Source organism: Cucurbita pepo, chromosome 13, assembly GCF_057944985.1.
Source record: "Cucurbita pepo subsp. pepo isolate OVF chromosome 13, ASM5794498v1, whole genome shotgun sequence".
In the NCBI taxonomy this organism is placed as follows: Eukaryota; Viridiplantae; Streptophyta; class Magnoliopsida; order Cucurbitales; family Cucurbitaceae; genus Cucurbita; species Cucurbita pepo.
In genome coordinates, this window is record NC_141810.1 from 1,522,198 (window position 1) to 1,534,339 (window position 12,142).

Genomic DNA, 12,142 nt, shown 5'->3' on the forward strand with positions numbered 1-12,142 from the left:
AAAAAATGTTTATTTTTAATCTCTAAATTTTATACTTTATTCTATTTTAATAAACCTAAAAAAATAATTTTTATTTTAAAAAATTCACATAAATTTAAAAATTAAAAAAGAAAATAAATTCATTTAATTCTAAAATCATAAATGGACAATATGAAATTTCAAAGGTGTGTTAAGGTGCAAAATCAATTTTTTTTTTAATTATCAATAAAAAATGAAAAAAATAGAAAATGATATGTCAACAGAAAAGGATGACTTCACCCTTTAATTGATTCTTTCTTTGAAAAATAAAAATTTTTGTTCAGATTTCAACTGGCATTATTATTCCATAAAAATTAATATTAATACAATAAATGCATGATTTTCTTAAAATAGAATATTTATAAGAATAAAAATATAATTCTTTAAAAGCATTGAAATTTTCAACTTCTTTAAATATAAGTGTTTAGTGGGAAGAAAATACGAGGATATTAATTAATTAATTTGTATTAGTTATTATATTCGATTGTTTTTTTTTTTTTTTTTGTGAGACATACGAACAAGAATAAAACACGCTGAAAGTTATCGTGTTGGTTTGTAAGGATAATCTTCACTTTTAAAAGTACTTTAAGTTAAGAACGTAACAGGGTCATGTTGAAGGGAATGTCGAGACGGTTATGTACTAAATTTAGATTTCAAATCATGTCCGGAGGGAAATAATAAAATATATATTTCATATTGTAATGGCATAAAGCACGTAGCTTTAAATTTATTATTAATATTTTTTAATTTTTGAAATAGGCATAAGGTTAGGATGGTAATTTGGCTATATTCTTTGAGTGAGTGAAAGACAAAAGTGTAAATTTGTAGCTTTTTGGATAAAAAAGTGTTGGATTCTTTATCCCTTGGATTTAATTGCAAAAATTTTACAAATGTGTTTTAATATTTAAAGCTAAATTAATTAAGAACACATATTTTAATAATAGTTTTGAATTTTTTTAAAAAATTATTAAAAAATTGTAACGGCTCAGATCCACCGCTAGTCGATATTGTTCTCCTTGGGCTTCCCCTCAAGGCTTTAAAACGCGTCTGCTAGGAGAAGGTTTCCACACCCTTATAAATGGTGGTTTGATATTGTCCTCTTTGGGCTTCCCCTCAAGACTTTAAAACGCGTCTGCTAGGGGAAGGTTTCCACACCCTTATAAACGGTGGTTTGTCTTGTCCTCTTTGCGCTTCCCCTCAAGGCTTTAAAACGCGTCTGCTAGGGGAAGGTTTCCACACCCTTATAAACGGTGGTTTGATATTGTCCTCTTTGGGCCTCCCCTCAAGGCTTTAAAACGCGTCTGCTAGAGGAAGGTTTCCACACCCTTATAAATGGTGGTTTGATATTGTCCTCTTTGGGCTTCCCCTCAAGGCTTTAAAACGCGTCTGCTAGGGGAAGGTTTCCACACCCTTATAAACGGTGGTTTGTCTTGTCCTCTTTGCGCTTCCCCTCAAGGCTTTAAAACGCGTCTGCTAGGGGAAGGTTTCCACACCCTTATAAACGGTGGTTTGATATTGTCCTCTTTGGGCTTCCCCTCAAGGCTTTAAAACGCGTCTGCTAGGGGAAGGTTTCCACACCCTTATAAATGGTGGTTTGATATTGTCCTCTTTGGGCTTCCCCTCAAGGCTTTAAAACGCGTCTGCTAGGGGAAGGTTTCCACACCCTTATAAACGGTGGTTTGTCTTGTCCTCTTTGCGCTTCCCCTCAAGGCTTTAAAACGCGTCTGCTAGGGGAAGGTTTCCACACCCTTATAAACGGTGGTTTGATATTGTCCTCTTTGGGCTTCCCCTCAAGGCTTTAAAACGCGTCTGCTAGGGGAAGGTTTCCACACCCTTATAAATGGTGGTTTGATATTGTCCTCTTTGGGCTTCCCCTCAAGGCTTTAAAACGCGTCTGCTAGGGGAAGGTTTCCACACCCTTATAAATGGTGGTTTGATATTGTCCTCTTTGGGCTTCCCCTCAAGACTTTAAAACGCGTCTGCTAGGGGAAGGTTTCCACACCCTTATAAACGGTGGTTTGTCTTGTCCTCTTTGCGCTTCCCCTCAAGGCTTTAAAACGCGTCTGCTAGGGGAAGGTTTCCACACCCTTATAAAACGGTGGTTTGTCTTGTCCTCTTTGCGCTTCCCCTCAAGGCTTTAAAACGCGTCTGCTAGGGGAAAGTTTCCACACCCTTATAAACGGTGGTTTGATATTGTCCTCTTTGGGCTTCCCCTCAAGGCTTTAAAACGCGTCTGCTAGGGGAAGGTTTCCACACCCTTATAAATGGTGGTTTGATATTGTCCTCTTTGGGCTTCCTCTCAAGGCTTTAAAACGCGTCTGCTAGGGGAAGGTTTCCACACCCTTATAAAACGGTGGTTTGTCTTGTCCTCTTTGCGCTTCCCCTCAAGGCTTTAAAACGCGTCTGCTAGGGGAAGGTTTCCACACCCTTATAAACGGTGGTTTGATATTGTCCTCTTTGGGCTTCCCCTCAAGACTTTAAAACGCGTCTGCTAGGGGAAGGTTTCCACACCCTTATAAACGGTGGTTTGTCTTGTCCTCTTTGCGCTTCCCCTCAAGGCTTTAAAACGCGTCTGCTAGGGGAAGGTTTCCACACCCTTATAAATGGTGGTTTGATATTGTCCTCTTTGGGCTTCCCCTCAAGGCTTTAAAACGCGTCTGCTAGGGGAAGGTTTCCACACCCTTATAAATGGTGGTTTGATATTGTCCTCTTTGGGCTTCCCCTCAAGGCTTTAAAACGCGTCTGCTAGGGGAAGGTTTCCACACCCTTATAAAACGGTGGTTTGTCTTGTCCTCTTTGCGCTTCCCCTCAAGGCTTTAAAACGCGTCTGCTAGGGGAAGGTTTCCACACCCTTATAAATGGTGGTTTGATATTGTCCTCTTTGGGCTTCCCCTCAAGGCTTTAAAACGCGTCTGCTAGGGGAAGGTTTCCACACCCTTATAAACGGTGGTTTGTCTTGTCCTCTTTGCGCTTCCCCTCAAGGCTTTAAAACGCGTCTGCTAGGGGAAGGTTTCCACACCCTTATAAATGGTGGTTTGATATTGTCCTCTTTGGGCTTCCCCTCAAGACTTTAAAACGCGTCTGCTAGGGGAAGGTTTCCACACCCTTATAAACGGTGGTTTGTCTTGTCCTCTTTGCGCTTCCCCTCAAGGCTTTAAAACGCGTCTGCTAGGGGAAGGTTTCCACACCCTTATAAACGGTGGTTTGATATTGTCCTCTTTGGGCTTCCCCTCAAGGCTTTAAAACGCGTCAGCTAGGGGAAGGTTTCCACACCCTTATAAATGGTGGTTTGATATTGTCCTCTTTGGGCTTCCCCTCAAGGCTTTAAAACGCGTCTGCTAGGGGAAGGTTTCCACACCCTTATAAAACGGTGGTTTGTCTTGTCCTCTTTGCGCTTCCCCTCAAGGCTTTAAAACGCGTCTGCTAGGGGAAGGTTTCCACACCCTTATAAACGGTGGTTTGATATTGTCCTCTTTGGGCTTCCCCTCAAGGCTTTAAAACGCGTCAGCTAGGGGAAGGTTTCCACACCCTTATAAATGGTGGTTTGATATTGTCCTCTTTGGGCTTCCCCTCAAGGCTTTAAAACGCGTCTGCTAGGGGAAGGTTTCCACACCCTTATAAAACGGTGGTTTGTCTTGTCCTCTTTGCGCTTCCCCTCAAGGCTTTAAAACGCGTCTGCTAGGGGAAGGTTTCCACACCCTTATAAACGGTGGTTTGATATTGTCCTCTTTGGGCTTCCCCTCAAGGCTTTAAAACGCGTCAGCTAGGGGAAGGTTTCCACACCCTTATAAATGGTGGTTTGATATTGTCCTCTTTGGGCTTCCCCTCAAGGCTTTAAAACGCGTCTGCTAGGGGAAGGTTTCCACACCCTTATAAAACGGTGGTTTGTCTTGTCCTCTTTGCGCTTCCCCTCAAGGCTTTAAAACGCGTCTGCTAGGGGAAGGTTTCCACACCCTTATAAACGGTGGTTTGATATTGTCCTCTTTGGGCTTCCCCTCAAGGCTTTAAAACGCGTCAGCTAGGGGAAGGTTTCCACACCCTTATAAATGGTGGTTTGATATTGTCCTCTTTGGGCTTCCCCTCAAGGCTTTAAAACGCGTCTGCTAGGGGAAGGTTTCCACACCCTTATAAAACGGTGGTTTGTCTTGTCCTCTTTGCGCTTCCCCTCAAGGCTTTAAAACGCGTCTGCTAGGGGAAGGTTTCCACACCCTTATAAAACGGTGGTTTGTCTTGTCCTCTTTGCGCTTCCCCTCAAGGCTTTAAAACGCGTCTGCTAGGGGAAGGTTTCCACACCCTTATAAATGGTGGTTTGTTCTCCTCCCTAACCAATGTGAGACATCACAAAAATACCCTTGAAATTAAAAAATACTCTTGCATTAGTAATAAATAATATTATCAAACATGATCTATATCAAGAAGATGAATGATAGGAATAATGAACCTCTACAATGGTACGGTGTTGTTCACTTTAACCATATGCTCTCATAATTTTACTTTTCGTTTCTAAAAATTTTCATACAAATAGAGATAGTGTCTATTTCTTATATACTCAGATCTTTCCCTTAATTGGTCAATATGGGTGTGACACCCGAGTAAAAGGAGAGATATATGAACGAACCAGGACCACATTCGAATGAAAGCGATCCTAAAGAAAGGATGACGGCTAAAAAAAACTTAAAAAGAATTTAAAATTACTACATATATACTAACAAGATATATCTTCCTTTTCAGTAGCTTAGTTATAGAACGTGTTTTGCTTGGAACAATTCTATATTAGATAATTTCTCGAAAATTGTTCTAAGATGCATGTGAGTGAGGATAAAACATACAAGAAGAACTCGTGTTGGTCAATGAGGATAGAGTAAGTAACGTGACTATGTCTCAAAGGAATGTCGAGGTTATCAAGTGTCAAATCTTAAACATGCTCACAGGCGTACACTTGTGTTTTAATGGTGAGATTTTATTAAATGAATTTATAATTTCTATATAAAAATAAAAATAAAAAGAAAAGGAATGAGAGGTCAAATTAAGAGAACCACTTTTTTCAAAAACACGCGGCATTGAAATGGATGGCGCCTCTTACCTGCTACCGGCTTTCATAATCACTTCCTTAATTAATTAAAATTAACAATTTAATTATTTAATCAGTGATTAAAATCACGCCTTAAATATCATTTGACGTGGTCGCTTTCTATTGGGACGTCTTCCAACGCTTACGTGGACCTCGATGTGGACGTCTCCGTTTACCCTTGTTTTATTTTTCATTAAAAAAATGTTTTAACTAGTGAAGTGTATAACTCAATCAATTATTTTTTTTTCTTTATTAAATTATATATTTATTTATTTTAACTCAAAATTACCTAATTATTCCATTTCAGATCTTATTCCGTCACCCGAGATCCGAGTCAACACCGTGCCTAGGGTACGCTGAGAGGAGACAACATAAGTGAGCGAATATTAAAGAGACCCTTTTTAATATATTAAGAAAAAATGTTCGTACGGACCAAATCGACTCGTTTCACCATGAATACCTTCGTATTATGCTGAAGTGAGATAGTTTTAATTTTATGTCAAACTCACGTATTTTCAAATATTAAAAGTTAATTGATTAATTAGTTATGAAATGAAAAATTAAAAGGAAGAAATCACCTAATTAATTTACTTTCTTTTTTTAATCTTAATGTCAACAAAGAATAATAAAGGAATAATTTTTTTAATTAGATAATTGCAAATATTATATATTGAACTCTAGAATTGTTGTCGGTTTGTTTGGATTAATTTAAAATTTTAATTTGTTTAAATAATTGTGTTTTTTGTGTACTTGCTGTTGTTGTTGATTAGTTGAGTGAAGGCGACAGTTTTTGACCAAATGAACCAATGTTTGTGACAACGATGACACTAATAATTTATTTCAACCAAATGTCCATTTTCCATTGGTTTATAATTAATATTTTATTTTAATCGACGGCCACAATTGCTACGGTGGATAAGTATAGACATCATTGTCGGTCGAATTCTTTAAGGTTTTTATCATCCCAACATTCAATTCTCGATATCTAAATTTGCTTTTGCTATTGGTTTCATTCTCAATCTATAAATGTTTATGAATCAGTCATTCAACGTTCAACTACTCTAAAAAAAAAAAAAAATTACCGAAATCATCTGCTTTACCTTCAATTTTTTACCAGTTTGAAAGGAATTACGTTCCACACTGCCTTCTTCGCCTTGATTGAGGTTGATTTACGAATTTTGTAGTAGTTGGTTTTGATTATTTTCACCATTGACACTCATTTTTTATTAGTTGTCTCAACTATGCACTTCATCGAATCTACGCAGCTGTTGTTATTACAGTCGTAATGGAAAACTAAAAGTAGGGGCTAAGTATACCATTTTCTCAAACCTCGAGGGTTAAAATGTTAAATTTGTAAATTTATGAACCGAAATACTACCGAATTCAACCCGAGGGATAACGGTGTAATTTTTCATATTAAAAAAAGTCAAATTAGATCCTATAATACTTGTGTGTCCTGGTTCAAATAAACTATAATGGGTTCATTAATGATAATTTAGTCTAAAGTGAGAAAAGCCCAAATCCAATGGGCCAAGCCCAAAGGCCATCAAAGCCCAAGTCCACAATAAGCGTGAAAAGTTCTATTTATGTTAAAGCTTAGCCTACCTCCAAATTGATATGATATTGTTTAGGGACGTTCAAACCGTCAATCTCATGATCACCCTCAGCCATGAGAACTACACAAAATATTGTTGGGTGAGAGAGGCTCAAACTCTCGACCTCAGGATCACTCTAAGCTATGAAACCTACGCGCTAGCCAACTGTGCCACCACCCCCTTGATAACAAAATTTGAAGTTCAGAGCGGCACCGATACAAAACATATTTTTTGTTAGGTTTTATAGGACCTGTTTTTTAAATTGTTATAAAATAAAAAATATTAGGGGGTGAGAGTGGCTCGAACTCTTACCTTTAAGCTATGAGACCTACACGCTAGCCAACTACACCATAACCCCTTAACAACAAAATTTGAAGTTCAAAGCTACACCGATACAAAACATATATTTTGTTAGGTTTTATAGGACCTTTTTTTTTTTAAATTGTTATAAAATGAAAAATATTATGGGGTGAGAGAGGCTCGAACTCTCGACCTTAGGATCACTCTAAGCTATGAGACCTATGCGCTAGCCAACTACACCACCACCCCTTGATGACAAAAGTTGAAGTTCAGAGTCCAACCGACACAAAACATAATTTTTGTTAGGTTTCATAGGACCTTTTTTTAAATTATTATAAAATAAAAAATATTATGGGGTGAGAGAGGCTCGAACTCTCGACCTCAGGACCACTCTAAGCTATGAGACCTACGCACTAGCCAACTACGCCACCACCCCTTGACAACAAAATTTGAAGTTCAGAGCCAAACCAACACAAAACATATTTTTTTGTTAGGTTTTATAGGACTTTTTTTAAAATTATTATAAAATGAAAAATATTATGGGGTGAGAGAGAGGCTCGAACTCTCGACCTCAAGATCACTCTAAGCTATGAAACCTATGCGCTAGCCAACTACACCACCACCCCTTAACAACAAAATTTGAAGTTCAGAACCAAACCGACACAAAACATATTTTTTGCTAGGTTTTATTGGACTTTTTTTTTCAATTGTTAAACAAACTGACACAAAATATAGCATTTTTCAGCCAATTATATTTTTGAATAAATTAAAATTTATTTAAAAATTCATATTTTATATTCTAACAAGAAAATAATTACATGTAGCTTAAAAAATGTGTCTGTGTAGATATCTAGCGATTAGATAAATGCTTAGCTATGAATAACAAAGAATATTGTTATAAATAAAACTTTTACATTAAATTTTAATGAACAAGAAAGTATAATAACAAAACTTTAATACTATGAATTTTGTGATTAGGAATTTAACCATTATAAAAATCTATCATTATTAAATGATTGCCATGATTCATTCCAATCAATTATATAAACTTTTTTTCTCTATACTTTCAAAAGCTTCAACTCGTATCAATAAAAAAAATCGATTTAGTTCGTATAGTTTAATCCATTCATATACTATTCCCGACATCTCAAGTCATTACCACATTTAATATAAGTCTGTTTAATAGTCCAATAATTTTTTTATTTAATAGCTCGTGTTGGGCTATTGCTTTAGAAAACGAACCATGGGTGGTGAGTAATATATATATATATATATATATATATGACCCAATAATCCAATAATCGGGATTACTCAATCCAAACCATAAAAGTTGGATTGGGTTAAATTTTTGAAAAATTGAAAAACTCGATTCGGTTGATGGGTCGACATTTGTTTGGTTATGTCAACCGAATCAACCTGAAAATAAGGTTACAACCTAACTCAATCCAACCCTATCATACATTCAGTTAATAATATTTAACATGTAAGCGAGGTTAATTATGCATTTTGAGTCGTAAAAATTTTATATTTGAATTTTATAAAATTTTAGTTATTAAGTACGACTTTAAAAATAAAAAGAACTACTGGAAAACCCAACCCAGTTCAAACCTCTATTTTTAGGTTGAGTTGAGTTTAATTATAAGCTCTATTGGGGTTGCTCACGACACCAACTCAACAACCTCAAATTTCAGGTTGGTCCAAATTTTCTTTTAAATCGAATCCAACTCAGTTCGTGTACACCCGTAACAAAATGTCAATACAAGTACAACTCAATTCATTTACACGTTCTATTCTCGAACCCTCGATGGTCCGAGTCTACGAGTAAATAGGGTAATAAATGTAACCGAGAGAGAGAGAGAAGAATGGAAAGCGGAAAGTGTGGGGAGGGGAAGTGGTTAAAAGAGAGAAGCAAGAGGCATGTGCAGCGATATGGAGATGGAGGGTAGATGCCAGGCAGTTGGGGGATTCTCAAATCCACCATAAACGCCACGCACGTTCCCTTACACCCTGTACTCATCTCTTCTTGTCTCTTTTTTTTCTCTTTTTCCTATCCACTCTATTGTCAACCATTTCTTCATTACTTTCCCACAACCCGACCCGACCCGACTATACCCCAATTCATCCAAACCTACACGTTCTTCACTAAGACACCCTAATGCTCGAATCTCTTACCCTACGTCTAATGTGTTTGGTCTCCCGACTTCCAAAATTGTGTCCACCTGTTTTAAACTTGTCAACGTGAGATAGCTCAACAGTCAAGGTGTAAAATAGTTTAAACCCTTTAACCCGTTGCGTATCGTCGTCAGTTACATGTTTTAAAACTTCACACTGCTTCGTTCCCATTTGGTAATTTTTTTCATTTATTGATTCTTTTTTATTAAAAAAATTACAAACGTATTTAAAATTAAAAAAATATTAAAAAAAATATTTAAAAAAAAGAGAGGTAAGATTATAAAATATAATTTATTTTTTTTATAACAATAATTAGGATTAAAATTATAATATTTATTATTATAAGTGATCCATTGCATCTTCAACATTACCTATCACAATTATTATCCAATCCTGATGCTAATAAATTAATAATTTCTGTTTCTTGCCAGCCAAGTAATTTCATTTTCATCAATTAAGTCACACTTACCATAATTAATGAAAATCTTGGGTTGTTGTTTTTAAAATTATATTCTCAATTATTGCAACCCAACCCCTCTAAATTCTATTATTTGCTACATTAACATCCTCCTTAAATAATAACATTACACGGTCAACTCGATACAAATTTATTCTGTTCGTTCCTGACATCAATTTCTTTTCTGGGTCTTCTTATCTCTCTCTTTTTTATCTAGGTTGAATTATTCTCCGGTCGAAACTTAGAAACATGTTAGCTAAATGAGATTGAGAATGAAGATTATATTCTTCCTCTCTGTATCTATCTTTACCCTGACCATATCCCATGTGATGTCCCACATTGGTTGGGGGAGAAAACAAAACAATCTTTATAAGGGTGTGGAAACCTTATCGTAGGAGACGTGTTTTAAAGCCTTGAGGGGAAAGCCCAAAGAAGATAATATCTGCTAGTGGTGGATCTGGGATGTTATATGAGTAGAGACGGGAATGGGAAAACCCTAAACCTTGCCTGAGTAGAGACGGGAATGAGAAAACCCTAAATCTTTCCTGACAAGAATGGGAAAACCCTAAACCCTAAACCTTTCCCGTCCCTGCTTCATTTCGTAGACATCTTTTGGTGGAAGGTCGAATTATGGTGGAGACAGCATATGAAATATAATCTTCATCTTCATTTTTGTTTAGTTAACGATTTTCTTTGGGGTGGATATTTCTACTTCTACGTCTCCACTCTATCCTGTTGGTTGATTTATTTATTTATTTTATTGTTTACTTTAAAAAAAATTGCCTTTTTTAAACATCACTATAAACTATTTTATTTTGGTATGGTTTGGACATTAAAAACAAAGGGAGGGACTGAAATGGAATTAAAAAAAAAAAAAAAAAAAAAAGAAAAAGAATGTGCCACGTCATCATTTTACTATTCAAATTTAACAAAAAAAAAAAAAAAAAACTATTATTAAATAGTGATATGATTGAAAAAAATTTGAAAATTAGAAACAAATCTAAACTTTAAAAACATTACATGTGACAATAAAAGAAAAGTAATGAAAATTTTATTGATTAAATTATACCCTTAACTAAAATATTCCATTCACAAAGCATAATTTAATCACTAAAATATTTAAAATATCAATAATTTTCTTTTTATTTTGTAGCTCCAAACTCTGCCCACTTCTTTCGATTACAATTAATTTAATTTACCCATCTAAAATTAATTTAAATTTAAAAAATAATATTTTAATTAGTTGAACTAAGTTCGATTATATAAAAAAATTATTTTATATAATTTAGGAGATGGAGAGAGCGGGGAAAGGATAAGAAAATGGACACAGGATTTATGCGCTGTCAAATTAGATATATTTTATATTTTTTTATATTTTTTGTGAGTGAATTTAGTGAGATTGGATATAGTGGGGTGACGTTTTGGCATTTGGTTGAAGAGGGCAATGCTAAAATCACCAACCGCACTTTACTGCTGTCACTCTTCTCCATCACGTGCTCCTTATTTAATATCCTCCGACAACTTCGTTAAATTACACTCAATCGCCATGTGCCCTCTCATTTTTACCATTTTTTTTTTCTTTTTCTTTTCCACTTTTTTCCCTCTCATTTTCCATTTTTCATTCTATTATTTATTTATTTATTTATTTTTACTACCTCACTTTTAAATCCCTAAATTATTATTATTATTATTATTATTATTATTATTATTATTATTATTATTATTATTATTATTATCCTTTTCTTTTTGGGTTTCTTTGAAATTATAATTAACAATAATGTGCCCTCCCCTCATATTATTCTAAATGTTTGTTCTATGCTTTCCACGATTTTAAAATACGATATTCTCTCTCAATAATCCTTCTTACCATCTCTGATGCTCGAGGAAATGAAATTGATTCTGAAGATATGAACGTTAAAAAGTAACGACCATGTTTTTTCGATAGTTCAATTATAAGAATTTTAAAATTAAATGGGTTTAACTTGAAATAATCTTATATGAAAAGAACGCGTGTTGGTTTGTAGTAATAATCTTCCGTCTTAGAAACATGATAGTGAGGACAAAACATGTTTGAATTTGTTTTTGGTCTGTAGGGGTAGTCTTTACTTATATAAGCACTTTAAGACAAGTAGGTAAATATGTCCATTAATCCACTTTTGAACTGGGTGATGAATCCACGTTTAAACGAAAAATAGGAGTGGAGAGAGATTTCTTCTCGTTAGCTAAATAAGGTTAGGAGACGAGGACGAGAACAAGAAACGCTTCCCTGTCTCACATTAACTGATAGGTATTTCTACGAGTAAGTAACGTAGTATATCGGAGAAAACGCTGTGATCGTTATCGTTAGGGTTCTAATATAATTGAAAAATGTGTTAGGGAAGGAATTGGGGGAGGATAAGGTGGGAGACAATGTTGGAGAAAGGTTAAAGGAAAATCCAATCATGCAACGCCACGCCGACACCGGCATTGAACGTCTGGTCAAATCACCACTCCTCTTCGCCAAATGTATGTTCTTATCTTACGCCGCGA